The following is a 27,408-nucleotide window of genomic DNA, read 5'->3' on the forward strand; positions in this document are numbered from 1 at the left end:
TCCACAACCACTTGCTCTCTCAATTAATAAATACAGAAATTCTAATTCAGTCTACTGGGTGGTTTGCTCAGATTCTGCCATTGGCTTCTTCAATTGCCGGTTGACCCCCAATATGTTCAATGATCGGAAATTAATTGTAAAATTCAATGTAAACAATTACAACTTGATTAATGATTCTAAAATTTAGACATCCTAATTAATGCTGGAAAGGATCTCCCATGTCTCATCCATCTTCCCATCAAAATACAGAAGACATTGAAGGAGCAAAATTACCTCAGTCAAAATGCAACCAATTAAAAGCAGGAAGTGGAGATACCACTACATATGCAAATACGATTAATAATTCATCCACACAAAATTTGTTCAGCCCAAATGAGACACTGACCGGTTTTCGAAAACTCTTACCAGTCAAAATCTCATTTGGACTGAACAAATTCAGTAAATGTAGTGGTACTAATCATGTGAGGACCAATTCTAGTGAAAGCATTTAGATTTCTTTGTTAGAAAATACACTATTCATAAAAAATCTCCAAATGGGAACTTGTATCTCTGAAAAAAGTTGCCATAGAAAATGTCCAGTCCTAATCTCACAACTCACCAAAAAAGTACAGAGACAAGTTTTGATCATCAACAAGAAGACTACAGCAAGCTACAACGCTCAGCAAGCAGCCAAAGCTACATTAACATGTTTTTTCTTTTTCTTTTTGTTGGATTGGGAGTCAAAAAGCTACACGATGATCAATCGTTACCAATTCACGAAAAATAAATTACAAAACACAAAATGCACCAACTATAAACACCCGGCTAATATAACGATAAAGGTGCCAATATAATAACTTACCAAGATAATTTCTTGTAGAGAAATCTGGAACTATTGAAGATCACAGGTGCAGCATCAGAGCAGCCGTCAGAGTGCATGCCCAGAAGTGTTTCTGCAAGTAAGAATTCTGTTTGAGAAGAAAGTCGAAAACCCTTATTGGTATCTTGCTGATGTCTGCCGTGCAGCAATGTCATTGGAAATTGAATTTTATTTCCAATAATTCAAATGAATTTAATCTCAACCCCCTTGGCTAAGCCTGTTAACGCTTCTTCAAAGCAAGAAATGTGAGAATTAAGATAATTTTAATTCAGAAAGAAAAATACCTCCTGCCATGATGTTCAAGCTTTTGAATCTTAACACTTGAATGATCAAATCTTAAATGTATAAACAAAACCCACTCACAGAACACTTTTACAGAACCATATGAGAAAAGTGGAAGGAACATAATTTCAAGCCTATTCTATTCACAAAATACACTACAGGAAATCGCACCTTTGCCGACTAAAAATTTGGTCGGCAAAAGTCCATTTTTAGTCTGCAAAAGTTATTCGCGACCAAAACTTTTTTTAGTCGGGAAAAAGTTGGATTTGACGACTAAATTTTTGGTCGCTTAAATATATCATTACTGCGACTAATCTATTTAGTTGCTAAAACACTTTAGTCGCGAAAAGTGACATATTCCCGACTAAGCATGTTAGCCACCAATTGTCACATTCCACGACCAAACATGTTAGTCGCTAAAAGTCACAATCCACGACCAATAGATTAGTTGCCAAAAGTCGCATTCCACGACCAAACATGTTAGTCGCCAAAAGTAATGTTTGCGCGACTAAAAGTTTAGTCGGCAATAGACCTATTCACGACCAAACTCTTTGGTTGCCAAAATTAACAATTTTACCGACTAATTATTTAGTCGCCAAATGTACCCTTTTGCCTACCAACATTTTGGTTGGCAAAACCACAATTTGGTCACCAACATCCAACAAAATAAATCTGTAATTGAAGACAAATATTCCATCCAATCCATTCAATATAATTTGTAATTAAAAAGAATCATTCATACTAATAAAGTATCTAAATCATGAACATTCAACAAATACATAAATCATCAAATCCCGAACCTATTTAATAAAAGTCAGCAATTATTATAAGTTTCCATCCACAAGTAATTCTAAAGTACATATTCTTTCAATTAAAATTTTGATTCACATCTTGACTATCATAAAAATTTAAAACATGACAAGTACTTGTTATTATGTTTTAAATTTTTATCCATGAACATTTATCAAAAAATATAACTAGTAGTGTACCCAAATATTTTCCATATACACCCATCCAAAAGTATACCTACTAGTCTATCGAAATATTTTCCATACACATTTATCCAAAAATATATAATCCTTCAAAAAATGCTTATAGTGCTAATTAGTCCTGTACAATTTAGTTTCGTGCACAAGTTCATCCATCTGTACCAAAGAAAAAGAAAAAGAAAAAGAAAAAGAATGTCAAAATTGAGCAATTATAACTTTTATTTGAGATGAAAGCCATCAATTACATGAAAGTATTAACATACTCAAAAATTTAATCAGATCAATTAATCCACAACATAGAAGCTAAATAGAAACCATTAATAACAATGAAACACAAAAGACATTAATCAAGTTAAATAGAAGCTAAATCGTTTCACTTTTCCCTTCCTTTTTATACTTATAGATAGAAGATAATCACATGTTTTCTAGGGCGAAGTTAATCCACTCCACATGCAATGGTACGGTTCCATGTAAGTCGTCTTCCCATTGAACTACAAGAGGTCATTAAGAACCAACAACTAAATGAAAGGTCATTCATAAATAATTAGTAAACAAGTATTAGAATTGATCTTACATTTGTTTTGGTTAGGATGCCTTGATCTCGAATAAGGTCTTTCACGTACCTCCTTACACAAAATCCACATTCCATGCGTGTCGATTGTTGTGGGCACTACATACAAATAATTAATGTGATTTTTATTAGAAAACTACATATAACAATTGTACTCAAGACGAATCATCATCATTACCTCAACAACTTTCTAAGTTGGCTTTCTATTCATCCCTTTAGTTGTTCCATAAATCCAAAGACTACTTTATAAAGAGAACAAAGATTAGTACATTGTCATTAGAATAGCTCTATTGCAAAGAAATGTACAAAAGCAATAAACTTATGTGTTTATTACAATTTTCAAATTGAGTCGATTTGACCATGACAAAATGAATCAAGATAGTACACTATCATCAACGATAGATCAATGACTACTAATACCCAATGGTACCTAAAATTGAACAAACTGCAAGTATGTGAGCTCAGCAAGTAATTATTTTTCAAACACATGAAATAAATAGCACAAAGAAAATTACCCAATAATATATGGACACAACAACATTTATTTTCAAATTGACGATATCCTTCTGTAACACCAATGTCAGTGCACTAGTAGCAATGTTTTGTTATTATTTGCAATTTGTTAATGGAAAATAGAGGCTTAATTCTTCATGGCTCAATGGTAAATAGAGGTTGCAAAAAATGAATGGAATGTTTTAGACAACAATCGACTCTGCATTGAATAATTAAAGAAATGGAAACAAGGAAAGAAATTTATTTGAGAGAGAGAGACTGTGTCCACACTAACTGGTTTTCCATCCTCTGCAAGTACCTCAACTACAGTTCCAGCTTGATTAGCCTGACACAGAGAAACAAAAGGGAATTTTTATTTAATATCAAGGCACCCATAGACCATGAATTAAAAAGTGAGTTTGTTAGCAAATTTTTGTGTGAAGTAGCCAATCTGCAGAATCTACAATCAAGCTTTCACAGCTAAAAATTATTACTCAAAAGTGATAATTTTACCTTTCTTTCTATCTCATTTATGCAGCGTTTCAAAATTCAAAATTGATATTCTATCTCATTTTACCTTTCTTTTTATCTCATTTTACCTTTCTTTCTTCTTCAATATTTAGTTCTTGGTGTGGTTTGGTACCTAAATTAGATGGTTCAAAGAAAATGTTCAAGGTTTAGGGATAATTTCATGGATCATCTTCTAATGAGTGGTCTGTTGCCCCAAGGTGGGAAGTGTGATATGATTAGCTAATGTTGTCCTTGTGAACAAAGCTTTCTTTGGAGTTTGTCGGTCGAAGTTGCTTGTGATCTTAACAAGAATAATGGTATCTGATGCAGCCTCCGGGATATATAGTAGTTCTTGGAAAGCCATGTTATAGCAAATAGTAGCTAATTTCTCACCGCTTGTGTGTCACATTATTGTAGCAGGGTCTAGTGTTTGTTTCTTGGAGGGATTTATACCTGTACTTGTTTTCTTTTTCCTTTTCTTTTTTTGATACTTGTTTCTTGGACCTCCAAATGGTTGTGGGTCCCTAATTTTTATTCATAGATAAAATCTGGTGTGTTTTTTTGGATTTATAGGCTCTTAAAATGATTTTAAGTTTTATTAGGATTAGAGTGAAGGATGTGCAGGGTGGAAAGCCCTTTGTATATCTGTTTAGGCTTTTTCACCCTGCTAACTGTGTGGAGATGTGTACACAAAAGTCTTGTTTTATGATTCCCACTCACTTCCCTCTATGACTGCATTCTCTGCTCATTGTATAGCAGGGGTTTTGTATTAAAGGATGTTTGGGCTATTTTTTAAGTGTTTTTTTTTTTTTTGGTTAGGATAGGAATGTTGAATCCTAATGCCAACACAGTGTGTATTCTATGTGTAGTAGGGAGTTAACCTTGATGCTGCTGTAGAATGGAGTTGCTGTTACTGTTAGTTGTTGCTGTGTGTAGCAAAGCTGCTGGAAAGCTGCTAAGTGTTGCTAAAGCTGCTAAGTGTTGCTATTGCTGCTGATTGTTGTTGCTGCAGAGCTTATTTTGGTGCTGTTTTGGGTGCTATAGAGCTTTTTTTCATGCTGATTTTGGTGCCCCAAAATTCACAGCAGCACACACAGCAGCAGCAGGCCACTCCGAACTAACAGCAACATGCTTCTTTGCCAATTCAACAAAGAAACACAGGCATCTCTATTGTTGCAAATTTCTGAGAATTATATGTCAAAAAAAAAAAAAGGGTCCATAACAACATTTCTAGAAAGAACATACCAACTAGGATGGTGCAGAAACCTTTAAAACTATCTTGCGCAACTCCTTTAGGGCACTGAAGTCTCCTTCTCCTAAGTTTTTCTTTAGTAGTTGTAACTTCTCTACAACTTTCTGCCAACTAAATACAAGTAGCAATATGCCATCAGAATTAAGAAAGAGCATTAAGGTAAAAGAAACCACACTCACACCAAATCCAAACAAGAGAAGATTTCCATACTAACAACTTCACAAAATAACTCGAGCTGCAGAATGGACCTTGCAAGGTTATCCAAAGATTATGCACGGAAAAGTTTAGTTAATGAATACTTGACCCGATCCTTTTAAAGGTTTCAGGGATGGTAAGCATCTATCGGGAACAAAACCTTTTATGCAACTGAAGTCACCTAGAATTTAAACGTTGACATCACAGTTTGTAGTAATGAATGGCATATTTGCATTGTTAGAGTTCAGTGCATCAATAATATGGGGCAACATTATACAAGTGAATTCTGCCCATGCAGAAGTACCCTAATTAAACCTTAGTTTAGACGATGCCAACATCTGTTTAGTAATGCTGGTGTATCTAACTGTAGACACCCTATTTTTATCGGTCCTCAAGACTTGGACGTCACCGTTTGAACGCTCGGTGATCATCCCTGTTCGTGTTTGTTTTGAGTTCCCGGAGGCCTCGGCTACACGCCTTGCCTCAGGATCTCTCGACTTGCTTGTTCTGCGCTTGGTTTTGCACCAAGGACTTGTGTATTTTTGTACTTGAGGGTAGAGAGTAGCTTGTTAGCTGCCCCTGACCCCCACTGGCTTTGGCTTGAGGCCACCGGCCGTGTATTCTTAATACCGGCCATCGGTGAAATATACCATTGGCCGGTCGACACTTGGTGTGGTCGGCCGACCATTGTTTGGCCGATGGCCTTCTTTTCTGGCCGATACCACCTTTTTTCCTTTTTTAGGTGTGGTGCATGCCAGCTGTACCAGCTAAAATGCACAAACCCTGCCCCCATGCACGTCTGTGGTTGTTTTTGCCCCTTTTTGGTCTAGCTTCTTGAGGAAGCTTGGACCTTTGTCTTAGCTTCCTCAAGAAGCTTGGACCCTGCCTCAGCTTCCTCAGGAAGCCTTGGCCCATTTGCCTTGGCTTCTTGAAGAAGCCTTGATCCTTTTAATTAGCTTCTCTTGGAAGCTTAGCTTTTTTGATGGTCTATATAAGGAGACAAATCCTCTCCTTGTTTTTGGTTTAGCAAAATCAGACCTAGAACATATATATTCTGATACATACATCTTCTCTCTCTCTATATCTCACTCTCTCTCTTCATTTGTGTGTGTTTGAGGGCCTAAAAGGGTGATTTGTTCTTACTTTTGCACTAAAACACACACCATTACACCATACTTCGACTTTGGGAGGTGTTGAGGGTTTATTCTTGAGATTTTGAGCTGGTTTTGATCAGAAGAAGGTGGCTGGACTTGCTGTTCTTGAGGTGTTCTTCAAGGGTAACACTTTTGCTTTAGATTCTCCAATCTTGCACTAGCTTTTGACCTGCTTTGCATACTGATTTGAGCTTCATGTATAACTAAAAAAAGTCTTGTATTTTCATGCTTAAGATACTTCATTAAGGTTGTTTTGGTATTGGGGGTAGACCTCTCCTTCGTAGGCCTTGTTTGGCCCTTTTTGTGCTTTCTTTGTTGAGCCTTGGTTATCTTTGTGTATTGGCCTTCTCACCACTGAAATCCAGTGGATTTTCAGTGGTGAAGAAGAGGTTTTGAGGTCTTGCATAGGGGAGGGACACCCCTCTCCCTTTGTCTCTCTTTTGTCCTTGTTTTTGGCTCATAAGGGTAGCATGCATGATTAGTTGTTCTTGGCTTCATTTCAGAGGTTTTTGGGTGTTGTTGGGTCGTATTATGCCTCTGTTTTGGGTCAGATTAATGGCCTCTTTCATGTTTAATATACTTGCTTTGTATTCCTCTCTTTGGCCTAGAAGTGCATCATGCATTTAACCTATTATGTTCTCATGTTTTGGCCTAACTTTGTGAAGTTATTAGCCATGTCTTACCATGCTTAAGGTCTGTTGGGAGATTATTTGATCATATTTACCATGTTTGGTATAGTCCCTTTTTGTTTTGGCTTATGAGCTTTGAGGGTGTGAGTCATGAGCATGCTTGAGTTGGGTTGTTTTAGTGGCTTGTAGTCATTTCCCATGCTATTTCAGTCCATAACCCATGCTCGTATGATTGCATTTATCATCTCTTTCATGCCTTGAAGAGTTGTTTTATTGTGTCTTGAAATGAGCATTGTGCATGCTTAACTGTTTAAGTCTTTGGGGCTGCCATATCAGTGGGTTTTGGGGGCTCATTTTGCATGTTGAAACTCTGTTTTTGGTTGTTTAATTCGTACCATGTGTGGTCATGATAGTGGTGGAATGCTCTTTTTTTTGTGCCTTAGTCTTAGGCTCATTGATGTGCATGTTTGCATGAACATTTGTCCACCATTTACACCCTCTTTGGCCACTGTTTTGGAGAGGGCTGAGGCCTTCTCATTTCAGCATAAGTCCATTCTCGCATATTTTGCATGTTTGGTATGTTACATTGTATTGGTTGCTTGCTTACATTGCATTACATTTGCATGTTTGCATGTTGTTTAGCTAGTTGCATTGCATGTTTGGACATTGCATGCTTGCATGATAGATTGCATTGCATTTGGCATGTTTTGCATCTTAGCCTTATGTTGCATAACTTGAGCCATGTTTGTATACATGCATTGCATTGCTTGGTTTGGGGTGTCAAACCAAGCATGAGGGGTGAGTTGTGTCCGTACTCAAAGTGACGAAACACGTCTCAACCCTTGGGTCGCTAATGCCCTTGATCCCAATATGATAGGGTGTTGGCATTCATCTCTTTTGTTGCATGCATTTTACATTGAATGGCAAACTTGGCCTCTTAGGCCATCATGCATCAAAATGCATAATTGATGGCCCGAGGGCCGAGGGTCATGCTCCCTTGAGTCCATTGCATGATGGGGGTGTAGCCATGCTCACATTTGCTTGAAAATTCCATGCCATACACTGCTTGCCCTCTGCTGCTGTCAACTGCAGGATTTTGCAGGAAGAAATAGCCGGCCGGCTACTTTGAGTGCCGACCGACCAAATACAATTAGTCGGTGGCTCAACCAATGGTCGATGACCATTCCCTTCGGCCGGTGGTGTTCCCACTTGGCCGGTGATGCTCCCCAGTGTTCAGAGAAGCATCCTTGGGACTTGTGCAAATTTTCAGAGGAGCAAGACAGTGTAAACAGAGGCAACAGTGGCATGGTACGGGTTTCTAGGCAAGACGAGTCAAGCATGCACCATTCGCGCATTCTGAGGCAGGGCTGCGACCATCTTCCTTCTATATTTAATTCGTTAATTAATTAGAAGTTTTGTAATAATTAATTTAGCAGTATTCATTTGGTTGTGTAATATTTTTTGCACTCTCCGAGCAGGGGCAATTGTGTAATAAGTGTGTATGAGTGTGTGTATGTCTTCCAACCCCACTTCTTTCTTCCCTTTTATTTACTAGCTTTCGATGGTTAGTATTAGGACATATTTAAATTAGCATACCTTATGTTATGCATGCGTGCATTCATACATTTGTCTTGCATGCACCGAGCTTGGGGCATCATACTAACTACATTCGTGTTCCAATTCCAAATTGAATACGTGTTAGTTGTAGCATTTCGCATGTCATTTTAGAATAGTCGTGCCTATTGTATTCGCATTCCTGCATGTGTTGCATTAGGCATTCCTGTATAGTTAGGATCATGCATGAATTTCTAACATAGCTTTTGTTTTGGCTTGGAGTACTTGGTAAGCTTTTACGCTTTAGCATCCTTGCATACGTGTGAATGTTGCCATGACAGCATGATTACCATGAGGCTATTTGCTTATGTGATATAACTGCTTGAATGCCTGTGGATGGAGGTTGAATTACCTGAATTGGAATAATGCATTAAAACTGTGAGTTTTAAGCCCACTTGATAGTGGCAAAAACCATCTTCTCTAAAAGCCCACTTGAGGGTAACAAAACTTGCATTTTAGCCTACTTACGAGTAGCAAACTGCTTTAAAAAACAAACATGAAATGTTTTGTTCTAACTCAGGCGATTCAGTCTATACTTGTATGCTGTGCGCATCACATAGTAAATCTAGGCTAATAACCAGAATAAGAACGCATAATGTTTTCAAAACAAGATATCATGATTAGTAGAGGCCGATCTTCGGATCGAGCGAGAGGGGGTGCTCATAGCTGACCTTCCCCAATCATACCCAAGTTCCTCAAGCCGAGGCAACTCTGGTGATGACAGACACGTGGCCTTAGGCAAACGAGTCAGGGTTTCCTAAATTCTCCCAAAATAAAATATTTAGGTGGCGACTCTGTATCTGGCAAAACAGTCCATGTTTGGCACTTCTTTACAAAAATCTGTTTTTCAAGACGATTTGCCGAATTTGGACTCTTTGGTTCAGATTAAGAACCATGACAATTAGAGTCCGAACTGTAGTGAGCCCAATATGAACAGAATGTGATTCATCCTCCCGGGGGCGTTTGGGGATGTCTACAGTTTCTGGCGACTCTGCTGGGGATTTAGAGAACTTGACTCGAACTCATGATATATTATTTTGACTACACTTATGTGTTTCTTTGCATTGCATGTGCATTGGTGCGCCTAGGACACCGTGTTGGCCATCTGCTATTCCTGAACGGTTTGCCGGAGGCTTGCCTTGTCAAGGCATGACTATAAGGCTGACCAGTTGCGGGCTCTGCCAGTATGGGAACACAAACCGCAGTTTTTACCGGGGCACCCTTTTTGACCATTCGACCTAGTGCATATCGAAATCCATAGTGACCATTCAAAGCTAGGACAGGTTGCTTACCCGATCGTAGGTTGTTTGAAACCGCTGTGTGCATAGTGAAACCCTAGCTCCTGACAAAATAGGACAGGAAAACCCTACCCCAACATAGGGGTGTTTTGGCTCTCACTTATCTGCTATGTGCTTTAGAGTTGGCCTCTACAGGATTGCACGTATCAGTTTGCAAGTTTGGGCATCAGGCCTGCGGGCACCAGTATTTTGAGAATAAGTTATCTGCGGGTATCAGATTCGGATTTGGGGACAGTGATTTGGGGAAAAATGATCAGTGTTTGAGAACAGTGTATTCAGCTTATCGACAGGGTGTTGTCATGCCAAACCATATGTTATGTTTATTTAAGCTGTTATGCTGTCCGTTTGTCTGGCTGTTTATTTCCTTATTATCGCTTTATTTATCTTTTTGCTAGGTAGTTTAGCACGATTGTTTCTGACCCAGTAGATATTCCTCAAGCACCCTGGATTAGAGGTTGCCGACTCCATCGATCTGAGGATCTGGTAGATGGACAACCAGTGTACTACTCATTACCCCCGGTTCCTAGACGGAGGGCAGTCAGACAGAGAATATCAGTTCAGCGATCAGTATAGAGGGCTTTATCTACCCCACCTGAGTACAGTAGAGATTAGGGTTCTGTTTCTCCCGTAGAGAGGGAATATATACCAGAAATTCAATCAGATCAGAGCAGTATGGCAAGCTTAGAGGAGACGGTGCGCCAGCTCCAAGAGAGCATGAAAACTATGCAGCAAGACGCTGTCCGACAGGTGGAGTTCGCCAAGCAACAGGCCACGGTTATGACTAAACAAGCAGAGTTAATCGTGAGGCTACAACAGCAAGCCGGAGCATCTGCTTTGTATCAAGCCCATCCCCCGCCAGGAGTTCCAATACTTGGGGAGACAACTAATGTTCAGAATGATACGGACATTCCCACAGGGCCATCTCCTACCCCAGATCCTACCCCAGTTATCCAAAACACCCACCAACCTACCGGACTCTCCCTTTGAGTTCGAGACAGATCCCACCGCATTGAAGTTGAGCAAGCTTGAAAAGCTGTTCAAGAGATCCCAGGGAGTCAAGACCATTCCTGATATCGAGGATGGGTACACCGACGCAGCTGTGACGCTGCTGGACCGATTCAAGATGCCGCACATCGACCGGTTTGATGGATCCGGGGATCCTATGGTACACCTGCGTTTGTTTTTAGACATCTTAAGGCCGATGGGCCTTACTAGACTACAGAAGCTGTCTCTATTCGGCCGGACCCTATCGGGCATGGTGGCCATCTGGTATGCCAAATTAGAAGATGATGTCAAGAGAAACTGGGACGAGATGGCTGAGGCCTTCATTGCGTAATACTCATATAATACGCAAATCGAGATTACGACCCGTGATCTTGAGACAATGAGGCAGGAGCCTAAAGAGAGCTTTTCGGAGTTCGTGACCAGATGGAGGGCTAAGGCCTCAATGATGACCCTAAGGCCCATAGATAAAGATCAAATTCGGATGATTGTGCGCAATCGTGCTCCCCTTCCCTACCTTTGCTGATCTGCATGAGATGGGAGTACAGATTGAGGATGCCTTGAAGCAAGGCTTAATTGATAATGATCGGGAGCAACCCAGAAGAACTTTCAATCGCAACACCAATGCAGGCCCGAGCGGCGTCACAACTGCAAGAGCCTCAGAAGTGAGCATGGTCACCACCATCCCCCCTCCCCCTCCAAGACCCATGGCAGCTACGCCTTTCTCCGGTGCGTCCGGAAGCAATACACAAACAACCAGATACCCACCCAAAAACCAAAGAACCTTCGCTCCACTATATATGCCCCTGTCCAAAGCTCTAGGGATTTTAATCAGAAAAGGGCACTTGAAGCCCCTAGAGCCGCGGCCATTGCCGAAAAGACTTCCCCCTACCCACAACCCAGCCAAATATTGCGCATTTCACCAACAGCACGGTCATGACACCGACCAGTGCTTCCGATTACGTCATGAGGTTCAAGATCTCATCGATAACGGGGTGATTTTGTCTCCCGAGAAACCTAATGTTACAACAAACCCTCTCCCATCACACAACCAAGCTCCACCTCCCAAAAGAATCAATTTTATCCAGACTGGGGTCGTGTCTTACAATCCTAGCATATATATCACTCATTCCCACGTACCTAAACCGGAGGTGTTCCTTCTTGACTGCATTGACTTGTGCATGTTGGACATCTCCAGAACCCAACCTGAACCGATGATGGTGACTATCGAAGACAGAACAGGGGAAGTTTCAGAGGAGAATGGGGTTATTGAGCCAGAATCTGAGGAATCTGGGAGTTCCATTGAAAAGGTATACAGTCCGAGTGACTACATTTTGTCGGCAGGCCAGGATAGATCAAGTGTGGAATTGCCAACAGGGGCAGAGCTGTGTGTGATCCAAGGGGATGGATTTGGACAGAGGACAGATGGTTTGATGGCTGTGGAAGAGGACCTTGCTAGCCTCCAGTTTTTCAATGACCAAGATCCAGGGGACGCAACAGTCAACTGGTTTGATTATGAGGAACCGGCAGAGGCTACCGGCTGGTTGGATGATCAGCCGGATGTTGTGGAAGAATTCCAACCAGAACAAGGCCCGGCAGGGGCAAGAATGTCAATGACGGCCGGAAGGGCCGAAGAGCAGAGTACATCACCGGAGAGCGCCAGTGTCGAGAATTTTGCTTAGGATCGGAGCATTTTGAATACGGAAATTATTGGACAGCCAGCTGTACTGATACAGTCGGAACAGGAAAGGTTTGAGGATTCTGAGAGAATCAGGAAGGTAAAGCCCATGTGGGAACTGAAAGTGCTGTGTGTACAAGGACGGAGAATGCTGCGAGCATGTGGATGGAAAGTACTGCGAGTGTGATCATACCGGAGCCAGACAAGTGTTTGTCGGCTGCCGATGGAATGTGGTGGGAAGACGACGATCTATGTCTTGCCCACACGGATGAGGATTGGGGAAGTAACCAGCCGGACGATACCTGGTACATCGGCGAGGTCGATCATATGACAAGGAGCGGGCGGTATTTCAAGCCTCCATATCTAGATCAGCTAGAGGTATCTGGGAAGGATAAGGAAGCTGAAAAATAGAAGGAGAAGCTACTTGAAGATGAGGTTGTGCTCAAACAGCTTAAAAAGATACAGGCAGACATCTCTATTTGGGGACTGCTTATTGCATCGCGAGTGCATCGACAAGCTGTCTTATCGGCCATGGACAAGGCCAAGCACTCAATAGACACCACGCCCGAACAGCTGGTGGGCTTAGTTTGTCCAGGAGGAGCTACCCCGATGTTGACTTTTTCCGACACAGAACTGCCACCTGAGGATGCGAACCATAACAAGCCACTCTACATCTCTGTGGAGTGCAGAAACAAATGGATACCCGTGGTGCTTGTCGACACAGGGTCCGCCATCAATGTGTGTCCAGCAAGGACTGCCTATGCAATCGGTTTAAAGACCGTGAACTTTGCGCCGATAGCCCAGGTGATTCGGGCATACGACAACACAAGCAGAGAAGTCGTGGGGACAGTGAAAATTCAGACCAGGTTGGGCCGGGGCAGCATGAAATTGACTTTCACGTCCTAGAGGTTCCCGCCACTTTCAATCTACTCTTAGGGCGGCCGTGGCTGCATCAAGTGAAGGAAGTTTCTTCTACCTTGCATCAAATGGTGAAATACCCCAATGGAAAGGGAGTAGCCATTGTTTTTGGAAATTCATTGATCCATCCACCGCCGGAGGTGTCTACACCAGTCCTAGAAATTGAGCACGGTATGGAGGATGTGTTCTTATCCGGTTTCACTCTGGCTGAGGCCCGGGTCGTGTAGAACATTTTGGCTATTAATGAGGGGGTGTATGTCAGTGCTCAATCAGTATACCTCATGAACAAGCTTCAACACATCCCCGGGATGGGATTAGGAAAGAGTGGCCGGCAGGGCGTCGCAACATTGGCCGAAGTGCCGCACAACCCACATACCTTTGGTTTGGGTTATCTACCCACCAAAGAGGATTGGATAAGGAAAGGCAAGGAGATGGCTGGGAGAGCCAGAGCAAAGCAGGGAGGGAAGCCTTTTGAGTTAATGCACCGACCCATCCAGGGTACCCTAAACGGACGCTTCGTCCAGGAAGGGGAGGACTTTCCATTTTGTGGCTTCCTAGAGCCATGGTTGAACGCGGAGAGGAAGCGCGTGCCGGGGTTTGAGATCTTCTTCGACCTACAATTATCCGGGAATGACGTTGCCGAAGAGCAGACGGACCCGTTAGCTGAAGCTGAGCAGAACAAGAAAGTGGAGTCTGAGGACGTTGAAATCGAAATGGGGGTAGCATTGGCTTGTCTACTTTCAGATCCTCCGATCGAACAGAAGTGCTTGGGAGATAATTTCTTGGTGTCCATGATCGGGAATGAAACGGCTGCGGACCTACCAGCAAACATTCTGGATGCATCTATTACACCTTCTCTCATTTGGCAGTACGAGGGGGGATTTTTGTCAAGCAGCACCGGGTCAGGTAGTGAGCCGAAATATGATTCCACCGAGTCTTGTGAGTCAGAATTAGGTTCCAACTCGACTGAGTCTGAGTTCGGTATTCCTGGGGGTGACAACCCGGATGCCACAGTCATGTCCAGGTCATCTTTTTCTTTCTCTTTTGAGTCTGTTGTAACAGAAGAATCAAATGATTTGGATATGCTTAATGAGAATGATGTGGTTGTGGTTTCTGAGTACTTTTCTATGCCCTTGATTTATTGCATTAACTTAGACTTTCAAAATTTTGATGAAAACGACGAGGAAGAAATTCCTTCGATTTTGCAACGCTTAATTGAGCAAGAGCAGGAGAGATTTGTTAAACCCTTAGTTAATGAAATCACTACTGTGAATGTGGGTACTGAGGAGGACCCGCAGCTGGTCCAGATCGGGTCCACGTTGTCTTCAGAGGAACGCGAGTGCTTAGTCGCTTTATTAAAAGATTTCAAAGATGTTTTCGCGTGGTCCTACGAAGACATGCCTGGAATCGATCCTGAGATTGTACAGCACCGGATCCCTCTTAACCCCGAGGCCCGACCCATCAAACAGAAACTCAGAAGGATCCGCCCAGACTGGGCCCTCAAGATTAAGGAAGAGGTCACCAAGCAAATTGACGCAGGGTTCCTGCTGGTTTCCGAATACCTGACTTGGTTGGCCAACATCGTTCCGGTACCGAAAAAGGATGGTAGGATCAGGGTATGCGTGGATTTCAGGGATTTGAACAGAGTTAGTCCGAATGATGACTTCCCCTTGCCGCATATCGATGAGTTGGTGGATTTCACAGCGAGGCATGCGTTGCTTTCATTCATGGATAGCTTCTCAGGCTACAATCAGATAGTGATGGCACCCGAAGATCGGGAAAAAACTGCTTTCACCACCCCGTGGGGGACTTACTGCTACAGAGTGATGCCGTTTGGGTTGAAGAATGCTGGAGCTACATATCAACGGGCCGCGACCACAATATTACACGACATGATCCACAAAGAGGTTGAGGTGTACGTGGACGACATGATTGTCAAGTCCAAAGAAAGAGAGGGCCACTACACCGCCTTGCAAAAGTTCTTCCAAAGGATTAGAGAATTTCGGTTGCGACTGAATCCTCAGAAGTGTACGTTTGGCGTTACAGCGGGAAAAATGCTGGGGTTCCAAATTACACAGAGAGGTATCGAAGTCGACCCTTCCAAAATCAAGGCCATCTTAGAAATGCCACCACCGAGGACTGAAAAGGAGGTGCGAGGCTTTCTGGGTAAAGTGCAATTCATAAGACGGTTTATCTCAAAATTAACCTTGACTTGTGAACCACTTTTTGGCCTCCTGAAGAAAGGAAAGAAATTCCAATGGGACGGCCGATGCCAAGCTGCTTTCGAACAGATCAAAGAATATTTACAGAACCCGCCCATGTTGTCACCGCCGGAACAGGGGAGGCCGTTGATATTGTACCTTTCAGTGACCGAGACTACAATGGGCTGCATGCTCACGCAAGAATCGGAGGACAAAGTGGAGAGAGCCATCTACTATCTGAGCAAGAAGATGCTAGAGTATGAGACTTGTTACACGCTGGAGAAAGCTTGCCTAGCTTTGGTATGGGCTACCAGGAAGCTGCAGCACTACCTGTTAGCTCACTCCGTAATGTTGGTTTCACGACTAGATCCCATCAAATATCTTTTCGAGAAACCGGCGCTTACGGGTAGGTTAGCTCGTTGGTTGTTGTTGCTTTTCGAATTCGATCTGAAATATGTGATGAGCAAGTCAGTCAAGGGAAGAGCAGTAGCAGAATTTTTAGCTGATCATCCGGTGCAAGGGGGTGAAGTAGTTGAGTACTTATTCCCAGATGATGCCATTTTGCATATCAAAGATGAGTCTTGGATGATGTATTTCGACGGAGCATCGAGCCAATATGGGTATGGGATAGGGGTATTGCTGATAGTACCTGACAATTCCCGTATCCCTTTAGCATTTAAACTCCGATTCAAAGTCTCGAACAATGAAGCAGAATATGAGACATGTATTGCCGGTCTAGAAGCAGCCCTAGAACTAGGGGCAAAACGGTTGGACATCATCGGGGACTCGAACCTTGTTGTGTCTCAAGCAAAAGGAGACTGGAAAGTCAAAGAGGAAAAAATGATAATGTACCATTAGACCTTGGACCTGCTAATTCCTCGATTTGAGAAGCTAAACTTCACTCATCTACTAAGAGAAAACAACAGGTTCGCAGATTCACTTGCAACTCTATCTTCCATGATAGACATCCCGTTTGGAGTCCGGATGCGTCCAGTCATTATTGACCAAAAATTTGCGCCAGCCTACGAGTCGATTGCTGCTATAGATGAGGTTCAGGACGAGAACCCCTGGTATTACGACATTTGGAACTTCTTGGAGAAGGAGGCGTATCCACCAGGGACAAATGCCAAAGATAAAAGGGCAATCAGAAGAATGGCCGTTCAATTCATCATCTGTGGGGGTAAGCTGTATAAGAGAGGTCATCTGGGAATGCACAAGCTGTGCGTTGAAGCTGAAGAGTCGAAACGCCTGATGGAGGCCATCCATGGAGGGGAATATGGTTTGCATATGAATGGGGTAATGCTAGCGCGAAAGATGCTTAGACAAGGTTATTATTGGTCTACCATGGAGGAGGATTGTATCGGCTTCGTTCGGCGATGCCACAAATATCAGATCCATGCAAACCGCATGAACATTCCGCCGTCGAAGCTATACAATATGACTTCACCATGGCCATTTTCAGTTTGGGGAATTGATGTGATCGGGGCTGTCACTCCAAAAGGGTCGAATGGGCATGAGTTTATCCTAGTCGCGACAGATTATTTCACGACGTGGGTTAAGGCCCAATCTTATGCGGTGTTGAAGGCGTCGCACGTTGCAAAGTTTATTAGGAACAACATCATTTGACGCTATGGGGTCCCGAACGAGATCATTTCAGATAACGGTTCCCACTTCAAGAAAGAAGTGATTGACTTGTTAGAGAAATACAACGTGGCTTTTCATAAGTCATCTACATACCGGCCGCAAACCAATGGAGCGGTTGAGGCCGCCAACAAGAATATCAAACACATATTGCAGAAGATGGTGGAAACCTACCGGGATTGGCCAGATAAGCTGCTGTTTGCTCTGTGGGGCTACCGGACTTCAATTAGAACTTCTACTAGGGTGACTCCGTATTCATTGGTTTATGGGATGGAGGCCGTTCTACCTATTGAAATCGAAGTTTCGTCTTTGCGAGTACTGGCTGAGTGTCAGATAGCCGAGGCAGATTGGCAGCAGAGCAGGTTCGAGGAACTTATGCTCTTTGACGAAAGAAGACTGAAAGCACTGTACCATGTTCAAGGTTATCAGTGTAGAATTGCTAGGGCTTTCAACAAAAAAGTTAAGTCCAGGAATCTAAAAGAAGGAGATTTGGTGCTCAAGGATAACCGAGCTCCCATCCACGACCCTAGGGGCAAGTTTAGACCCAATTGGACTGGTCCCTACATCATCAAGTCCATCTGGTCAGGTGGAGCTGTGGTTCTGATGGACCTAGATGGCCTAGAGTTCTCACAACCGATCAACATGGACAAGTTGAAGAAATATTACCCTTGAGAGGCTCGCTAGGCCGAAAACCTGGAAGGGCGACCTAGGCAAAATTAGAGCATTGAAAAATTTGAAATTATAAAAACTGAGCTCGCAAGGTTGAAAACCCGCAAAGGGCGGCCTTGGCAAAAGTTAGAGCGTAAAAGGAGAGTGAAAATACTCGAGTGAACCCAAGCCTAAACTACGTAAGGCTTGATTCCCATCTTTGGGATACGTAGGCAACTTCATCCTGAAGTTCAGCCATAAACTTTTCCCCGATCAACTTTGTCCATTTGATCATCTCGACCATCTTTGTCTATTCAGCATTTCGGTTATGAATCTCCGGTGTAGTGCTTTTCAAACTAGGGGCAACTTTCCATTGCCATGAAGTGCTCTGGTACTATTCAGACTAGGGGTAACTTCCAGTTGCTGGGATCTGGGGTTGTGTATCTTAGTGACAGATTTCAGGCGTGTCCAGTTCTGATCCATATCGAAAATGGTTTTGAAAAGTTTTGATAAAAGTTGACTTTGTTCAAATTAATCTTTCTACAACTTAGACCATTTTTGGACCAAAGTGGAAAATTTTCAGTACCCACAACCTTCAATTTCATTGATTTCAATACAGAGTTCTCCTCCTCTTGCATACAAATTGAAGTTTCTTTTTTATTACATTCATAAAGAAAACTTGAAAGTTCTAATAAAGCAATAAATCCGGGGCATAGATGAGTCAGGTGCTCCTGCGCCCCCTCCCAGAGCTAGTCGAAGCCTTTGATGCCAAGCTGGGCCCAATCTGTGCCTCTTCATTGAGCCAATCTATGCACTCATCGGACAAGGTGCAACTGAAAGTGGGAGCGGGGGCTAGGACCTCTCTAGTCCTCCATGTTGTAACATACTGGGCGAGCTGTGCGCCTCGGACCGGGAATGTAGTTGGGTACTCTATCCCCTCTGGTGGACAAGTTTGATCATGACCGAATTGGCGCCGGATCCGGAACGAAAAATAGAAGACACAGTGTGTCATGCCAATCAATTGAATCCCAAGTTGATGGGACATGCTGTAACTCATTGCCGGTAGATTGAGCCAGGGGCATCGCCAAGCAATATGGTTTGCGGACAAGCGGCACATCCAATCGAACCACCATCCCTCATCAAGGGCATTGACCAGGCATTTCCGGAAGAAGTAGCCGCGAGCTGAGTATGCTGGGCAAGAGTCCACAACCTGCAACTTGTCTATCAACCACACCTAGGAAGGGATGAAAAATGAGAGAATAAAGAATAGAGAGATGTACGATGAGAGAAAAGTGAGAAAATGGTTTTGTGAGAAAAACCGAGCCTGAGGGTCGAGTGATGTGAGCAAATACATATGTAAGATTGGGTGGGAAACATTACTTGCAGCAGTAGCGGACTCCCTGCAAATTTGGTCGTCTCTCGGCGATAAAAGGCGTCCAAACCCATTAACGTCTCAGCCAAGGTCATGGCAATGCAGTTCTTGCCCTCCTTCAAACCTTGGGCAACCTCGATCAACTGGACGCTAGGCCCTCTGGAGCTCGAGACAAACAGGAAATGAGATAACATGCACAAACAAAGGGCATGTCGCCGAAAGCCTTACCAATGATGGTCACTGCGGTCACCGGCATCAGAAAATCGACAAACCAAACTCGGAATATCCAGCATTCCGTCACAAATCAAAGATCGAGCGTCGTGCATAGTAAGTCCACACATTCGCCCCAAGACTTGGGCGTGGCCAAAGCGAAGCTGAGGCAAGATTTCCTCATCGCACTCGGATTCTATCAAAGCTTGGAAATCTTCGAAGGTAGGACACACCTCTTGCCCACCAAAGCTAAAGACATGTGTTACCGGATTCCAAAACCTTGCCGCGGCATGGAGAAACGGAAAGTGCAGCGGAGTGCGACTCAGCGTGAATAGTGCGTTCACGCCAAAGCCCCAGAAATTCAACTTTTACGAACCATCCAAGTTGGCGATCCAAGCTGTGAGATTTTGGGCAAGAAACTCTTCCATTTGGAGCAAATCAGTGTTGAATTGAGGAAAACTACGAAACTGAGACCCTTTGTAGGGGATAAGGTGTGAGTGGAGGACAGGTGTCAGCATTCTAGTGGTCTTTACCATTTATGGCCGGCCAGCCAAATGTAGTGCCGACCGACCACCATTTTTGGCCAGTGACCATCTCTCACGGCCGATGGCCTTTCCCTCTGGCCGATGGCCCTCCCCCTTATTCCATAAGTTGCTTATGAGTTGAACATGCTGAATAATTGTGGTTGGAATCTCCCCTGATGCCTTCCGGTGGTGATTTCGCGAAGTCACGTCTATTTGTTTATCGAGTTGTTGTACATTTGCTTATCGAGTTATATGTCACAGTCCTCAAATCTTTGCATTTGCTTAATCGAGTTGTATTTACACCCGGTCAGCTCATTGAGTTCTTTGTTGTTGCTTATCGAGTTATTTTGTCATTGGTCAGCTCATTACCTGATTATTACGAGGTAAGCGCTTGGCTTTCAAACACTATCTCAATTTCATTCACATTGTTATGTGATGCTACGCGATGCGATGCATAGGGCAACAAATGTAACACCTTTTAAAACAAAATAGCTGTTTCATGTCCACCATGTCTTTTGCAAAAAGATACATAGTTTTGAAGAAAGTAAAACCTGCCTGAGGCAGTGCAATGTGCTTAAACTACCAGTAAAAACAAAAGCAAAGCAAAAGGAGAGCAGGGCAGCAGAGTATCGGAATTGATACTGGTAACCTCCCCTTGCGGTCAATGCACCTCCCGCGCCCTTGTTCGGGTCAACTATGTGGTTTGGCACCTTTATTACTCGAGACAGTGCAAGAGAGTGCACTTTTGGAACGTTATTAGACCTTCGAGTTGACCTCAGGCCATGACTTCTATGAGCGATGCCCGGTGCGTGCGAAGAGCACCCCTCCTCGTATCCTTTTTGTCTCTTGCGAATTCCGCAAATCGCTTCAACTATACTGTGTTGCAGCGCTTTGCATTTCAACATCATGAATAACATGTCTTTACCATGCTTCAAGTTGAATTTGCCCCTCTTTTCTTTTTATACACATTGCATGCGTTGTCGCGTTATGCTTTACTTACATGTGTTCAAGTTCTTTTTATACACATTGCATGCGTTGTCGCGTTATGCTTTACTTACATGTGTTCAAGTTCCTTTCCGTACACATTGCATGCGTTGTCGCGTTATGCTTTACTTACATGTGTTCAAGTTCCTTTCTATACACATTGCATGCGTTGTCGCGTTATGCTTTACTTATGTGTGTTCAAGTTCTGTTTATACACATTGCATGCATTGTCGCGTTATGCTTTACTTACATGTGTTCAAGTTCTCTTTATACACATTGCATGCGTTGTCGTGTTATGCTTTACTTACATGTGTTCAAGTTCCTTTCCATACACATTGCATGCATTGTCGCGTTATGCTTTACTTACATGTGTTCGAGTTCCTTTCTATACACATTGCATGCGTTGTCGCGTTATGCTTTACTTACATGTGTTCAAGTTCTCTTTATACACATTGCATGCATTGTCGCGTTATGCTTTACTTACATGTGTTCAAGTTCCTTTCTATACACATTGCATGCGTTGTCGCGTTATGCTTTACTTACATGTGTTCAAGTTCTCTTTATACACATTGCATGCGTTGTCGGGTTGCATGCGTTGTCGGGTTATGCTTTACTTACATGTGTTCAAGTTCCTTTCCATACACATTGCATGCATACGTGCATTGCTTTAATTACATGTGTTTAAGTTCTTTTTATACACATGGCATGCGTTGTCGCGTTATGCTTTACTTACATGTGTTCAAGTTCTCTTTATACACATTGCATGCATACGTGCATTGCTTTACTTACATGTGTTCAAGTTCTTCTTATACACATTGCATGCGTTATCACGTTATGCTTTACTTACATGTGTTCAAGTTCTTCTTATACATATTGCATGCGTTGTCGCGTTATGCTTCACTTACATGTGTTTACCTTCATAGCATTGTTATGCTTGTTTCAAATCGTATTGTCATGCGTTCTATTCGACTTGCGTTGTCATGCACTTTCAATTGCATTGTTATGCATATTGCTAATGATATTGTACCTGTTAAGTTTTCTTTCTCTTTCAGGCACGATATTGTATGTACGGTTCATTTGAAGCTGGTGCAACCAGATGAACCGCACAGGTATTGTATTCTCCACGTGAAACGTAGCGAGAATTACATAATTCTCTTACATCCTTTCTGCATTGTAATGTAGTTGGATTTGTGTTTGATTGCTTAAAACTGTTGCATGATATGCTTCGTTACAGCTTTCTTTGCATGATCATAAGTTATGCTCGGCTTCTCACATTGTCAGTCGCATTTTGCCCCTGCCTTCGGGCGCATATCTTATCTGTAGCCTGTATGCTTGTTTAAGTCTTCGTCCTTGTCAAAAATGGGTCGTCTCTGGGCTTTGACACTCACTCCCGTCATTGTTATGACTTTCGAGTTCTGTCAAAGAGGGGCAACTGTAGACACCCCATTTTTGACCGTCCTCAAGACTTGGACGTCACTGTTTGAACGCTCGGTGATCATCCCTGTTCGTGTTTGTTTTGAGTTCCCGGAGGCCTCGGCTACGCGCCTTGCCTCAGGATCTCTCGACTTGCTTGTTCTGCGCTTGGTTTTGCACCAAGGACTTGTGTGTTTTTGTACCTGAGGGTAGAAAGTAGCTTGTTAGCTGCCCCTGACCCCCGCCGGCCTTGGCTTGAGGCCACCGGCCGTGTATTTTTGATACCGGCCATCGGTGAAATATACCATTGGCCGGTCGGCACTTGGTGTGGTCGGCCAACCATCTGTTTGGCCGATGGCCTCCTTTTCTGGCCGGTACCACCTTTTTGCCTTTTTCAGGCGTGGTGCATGCCAGCTGTGCCAGCTAGAATGCACAAACCTTGCCCCTGTGCACATCTGTGGCTATTTTTGCCCTTTTTTGCACCTTTTCGGTCTAGCTTCTTGAGGAAGCTTGGACCTTCGTCTTAGCTTTCTCAAGAAGCTTGGACCCTGCCTCAGCTTCCTCAGGAAGCCTTAGCCCCTTTGCCTTGGCTTCTTGAAGAAGCCTTGGTTCTTTTAATTAGCTTCTCTTGGAAGCTTAGCTTTTTTGATGGTCTATATAAGGAGACAAACCCTCTCCTTGTTTTTGGTTCAGCAAAATCAGACCTAGAACATATATATTCTGATACATACATCTTCTCTCTCTATATCTCCCTCTCTCTCTTCATTTGTGTGTGTTTGAGGGCCTAAAAGGGTGATTTGTTCTTACTTTTGCACTAAGACACACACCATTACACCATACTTCGACTTTGGGAGGTGTTGAGGGTTTATTCTTGAGGTTTTGAGCTGGTTTTGATCAGCAGAAGGTGGCTGGACTTGCTGTTCTTGAGGTGTTCTTCAAGGGTAACACTTTTGCTTTAGATTCTCCAATCTTGCACTAGCTTTTGACCTACTTTGCATACTGATTTGAGCTTCGTGTATAACTGAAAAAAGTCTTGTATTTTCATGCTTAAGATACTTTATTATGGTTGTTTTGATATTGGGGGTCGACCTCCCCTTCTTAGGCCTTGTTTGGCCCTTTTTGTGCTTTCTTTGTTGAGCCTTGGTTATCTTTGTGTATTGGCCTTTTCACCACTGAAATCCAGTGGATTTTCAGTAGTGAAGAAGAGGTTTTGAGGTCTTGCATAGGAGAGGGACACCCCTCTCCCTTTGTCTCTCTTTTGTCCTTGTTTTTGGCTCATAAGGGTAGCATGCATGATTAGTTGTTCTTGGCTTCATTTCAGAGTTTTTTGGGTGTTGTTGGGTCATATTATGCCTCTGTTTTGGGTCGGATTAATGGCCTCTTTCATGTTTAATGTACTTGCTTTGTATTCCTCTCTTTGGCCTAGAAGTGCATCATGCATTTAACCTACTGTGTTCTCACGTTTTGGCCTAACTTTGTGAAGTTATTAGCCATGTCTTACCATGCTTAAGGTCTGTTGGGAGCTTATTTGATCATATTTACCATGTTTGGTATAGCCCCTTTGTACTTTGGCTTGTGAGCCTTGAGGGTGTCAGTCATGAGCATGCTTGAGTTGGGTTGTTTTAGTGGTTTGAAGTCATTTCCCATGCTATTTCAGTCCATAACCCATGCTCGTATGATTGCATTTATCATCTCTTTCATGCCTTGAAGAGTTGTTTTGTTGTGCCTTGAAATGAGCATTGTGCATGCTTAAGTGTTTAAGTCTTTGTGGCTGCCATATCAGTGGGTTTTGGGGGCTCATTTTGCATGTTGAAACTCTGTTTTTGGTTGTTTAATTCGTACCATGTGTGGTCATGATAATGGTGGAATGCTCTTTTTTTATGCCTTAGTCTTAGGCTCATTGATGTGCATGTTTGCATGAACATTTGTCCACCATTTACACCCTCTTTGGCCACTGTTTTGGAGAGGGCTGAGGCCTTCTCATTTCAGCATAAGTCCATCCTCGTATACTTTGCATGTTTGGTATGTTACATTGTATTGGTTGCAGGCTTACATTGCATTACATTTGCATGTTGTTTAGCTAGTTGCATTGCATGTTTGGACATTGCATGCTTGCATGATAGATTGCATTGCATTTGGCATGTTTTGCATCTTAGCCTTATGTTGCATAACTTGAGCCATGTTTGTATACATGCATTGCATTGCTTGGTTTGGGGTGTCAAACCAAGCATAAGGGGTGAGGTGTGTTCGTACTCAAAGTGACGAAACACGTCTCAACCCTTGGGTCGGCAATGCCCTTGATCCCAATATGATAGGGTGTTGGCATTCATCTCTTTTGTTGCATGCATTTTACATTGAATGGCTAACTTGGCCTCTTAGGCCATCATGCATCAAAATGCATAATTGATAGCCTGTGGGCCAAGGGTCATGCTCCCTTGAGTCCATTGCATGATGGGGAGTGTAGCCATGCTCACATTTGCTTGAAAATTTCATGCCATACACTGCTTGTCCTCTGCTGCTGTCAACTGCAGGATTCTGTAGGAAGAAATAGCCAGCCGGCTACTTTGAGTGCCGACCGACCAAATACAATTAGCCGGTGGCTCAAGCAATGGTCGATGACCATTCCCTTCGGCCGGTGGTGTTCCCACTTGGCCGGTGATGCTCCCCAGGGTTCAGAGAAGCATCCTTGGGACTTGTGCAAATTTTCAGAGGAGCAGGGCAGTGTAAACAGAGGCAACAGTGGCATGGTACGGGTTTCCAGGCAAGACGAGTCAAGCATGCACCATTCGCGCATTCTGAGGCAGGGCTGCGGCCATCTTCCTTCTATATTTAATTCGTTAATTAATTAGAAGTTTAGTAATAATTAATTTAGCAGTATTCATTTGGTTGTGTAATATTTTTTGGACCCTCCGAGCAGGGGCAATTGTGTAATAAGTGTGTGTGAGTGTGTGTGAGTGTGTGTATGTCTTCCAACCCCACTTCTTTCTTCCCTTTTATTTACTAGCATTCGATGGTTAGTATTAGGGCATATTTAAATTAGCATACCTTATGTTATGCATGCGTGCATTCATACATTTGTCATGCATGCACTGAGCTCGGCGCATCATACTAACTGCATTTGTGTTCCAATTCCAAATTGAATACGTGTTAGTTGTAGCATTTCGCATGTCATTTTAGAATAGTCGAGCCTATTGTATTCGCATTCCTGCATGTGTTGCATTAGGCATTCCTGTATAGTTAGGATCATGCATGGATTTCTAACATAGCTTTTGTTTTGGCTTGGAGTACTCGGTAAGCTTTTATGCTTTAGCATCCTTGCATGCGTGTGAATGTTGCCATGACAGCATGATTACCATGAGGCTATTTGCTTATGTGATATAACTGCTTGAATGCCTGTGGATGGAGGTTGAATTACCTGAATTGGAATAATGCATTAAAACCGTGAGTTTTAAGCCCACTTGATAGTGGCAAAAACCATCTTTTCTAAAAGCCCACTTGAGGGTGGCAAAACCTGCATTTTAGCCTACTTACGAGTAGTAAACTGCTTTAAAAAACAAACATGAAATGTTTTGTTCTAACTCAGGCGATTCAGTCTATACTTGTATGCTGTGCGCATCACATAGTAAATCTAGGCTAATAACCAGAATAAGAACGCATGATGTTTTCAAAACAAGATATCATGATTAGTAGAGGCCGATTTTCAGATCGAGTGAGAGGGGGTGCTCATAGCTGACCTTCCCCAATCGTACCCAAGTTCCCGAGCCGAGGCAACTCTGGTGATGACGGACACGTGGCCTTAGGCAAACGAGTCAGGATTTCCTAAATTCTCCCCAAATAAAATATTTAGGTGGCGACTTTGTATCTGGCAAAGCAGTCCATGTTTGGCACTTCTTTACAAAAATCTATTTTTCAAGACGATTTGTCGAATTTGGATTCTTTGGTTCAGATTAAGAACCGTGACAATTAGAGTCCGAACTGTAGTGAGCCCAATACGAGCAGAACGGGATTCATCCTCCCGGGGCGTTCGAGGACGTCTACACTAACATGATCCTTTCTTTATGTTTTCTTCCTTAAATTTTGATAAGTACAGAGTTCACAAAGGATTGGATCAGTAACTTCTCTCTTGTTTCTCAGATTACAACCTGAAAGCCCTCCCTAAGAAAAATCCCTTGGATGGTCACTACTTAGCAACATACTGATTCTTTCTTTCACACGTGTTTGGCTAGAACAACGATCTAAAACAAGGCCGCCAATCTAGGATAAAAACAAATGCAAATTCACCTAGTTGGTGTGTCTACTATTAAGAAATAAATGGAAAGAAAAAAAAATCCTATGCCAAATGGAAACATCAGAAGTTACTGAATGAAGAGTGCAATAACAAACTACAATAGAGATATGTGAAAGATTTTGAGATGAGGAAAACCTGATTTAAACCGTCTGAAAGAACTTTCTCGAAAACTCCAAATGGCAGGACAACCGAGGTAGGAATCCCAACCCAAGAAAGCACTTTTCCTTTTAGATATCCAATATTACGTGATTTAGCTCCAACCTGTGAAAATCAACATTCTGTAACTTACACAAACTGTTTAGAAAAAAGAGAAAACTCCTCAAATATAAATGAAATTTGACAATACAATCCTAACCACTTCACTAGTGAACTCCTCAGATGATATGGCATATCTGCCACCAAACTGCTTTCTGACCAATTTTATAGAGGGCAAAGGGCCTTGTTTGTTCAAGTTTGTTGAACTTGCACTCGTTGAGCCATCCTCTACCTTGCTGGGGTTAAGCACAAGAAAGAAAGAGAATTAATATTGGTTTCTTGTGTATTTTGGATTTTTAGTGGAGCAATGAATATTTTGATTTGTAGATTATATGAAAATGTATTCACACCTAAAGAAAAGTAAATGAAAAAATGGACTACAATTTTTAGTGGCAGCCAAAGAACTGGTGGCCAAGAAGATGGTCCTGC

At 42.7% G+C, this 27,408-nt stretch overlaps 1 non-coding gene across 2 annotated transcripts; it reads right to left on the bottom strand.

Moving 5' to 3' along the window:
• Nucleotides 1-388: 388 nt before the first annotated feature.
• On the bottom strand, nucleotides 389-27,250 carry LOC114317310 (uncharacterized). Of its 2 annotated transcripts, XR_014360863.1 has the most exons (5): nucleotides 27,080-27,250; nucleotides 26,860-26,985; nucleotides 4,949-5,066; nucleotides 2,705-3,539; nucleotides 389-2,621 (listed from the first exon to the last, which is right to left on the bottom strand). It is a non-coding gene; the product is annotated as an uncharacterized LOC114317310 (transcript). The 2 variants fall into 2 exon arrangements; XR_014360862.1 differs by having other exon boundaries at nucleotides 389-3,539; nucleotides 27,080-27,237.
• Between the last annotated feature and the right edge of the window lie 158 nt (nucleotides 27,251-27,408).

This window comes from Camellia sinensis, chromosome 2 (genome assembly GCF_055761805.1).
Source record: "Camellia sinensis isolate YWXY chromosome 2, ASM5576180v1, whole genome shotgun sequence".
Lineage (NCBI taxonomy): Eukaryota > Viridiplantae > Streptophyta > Magnoliopsida > Ericales > Theaceae > Camellia > Camellia sinensis.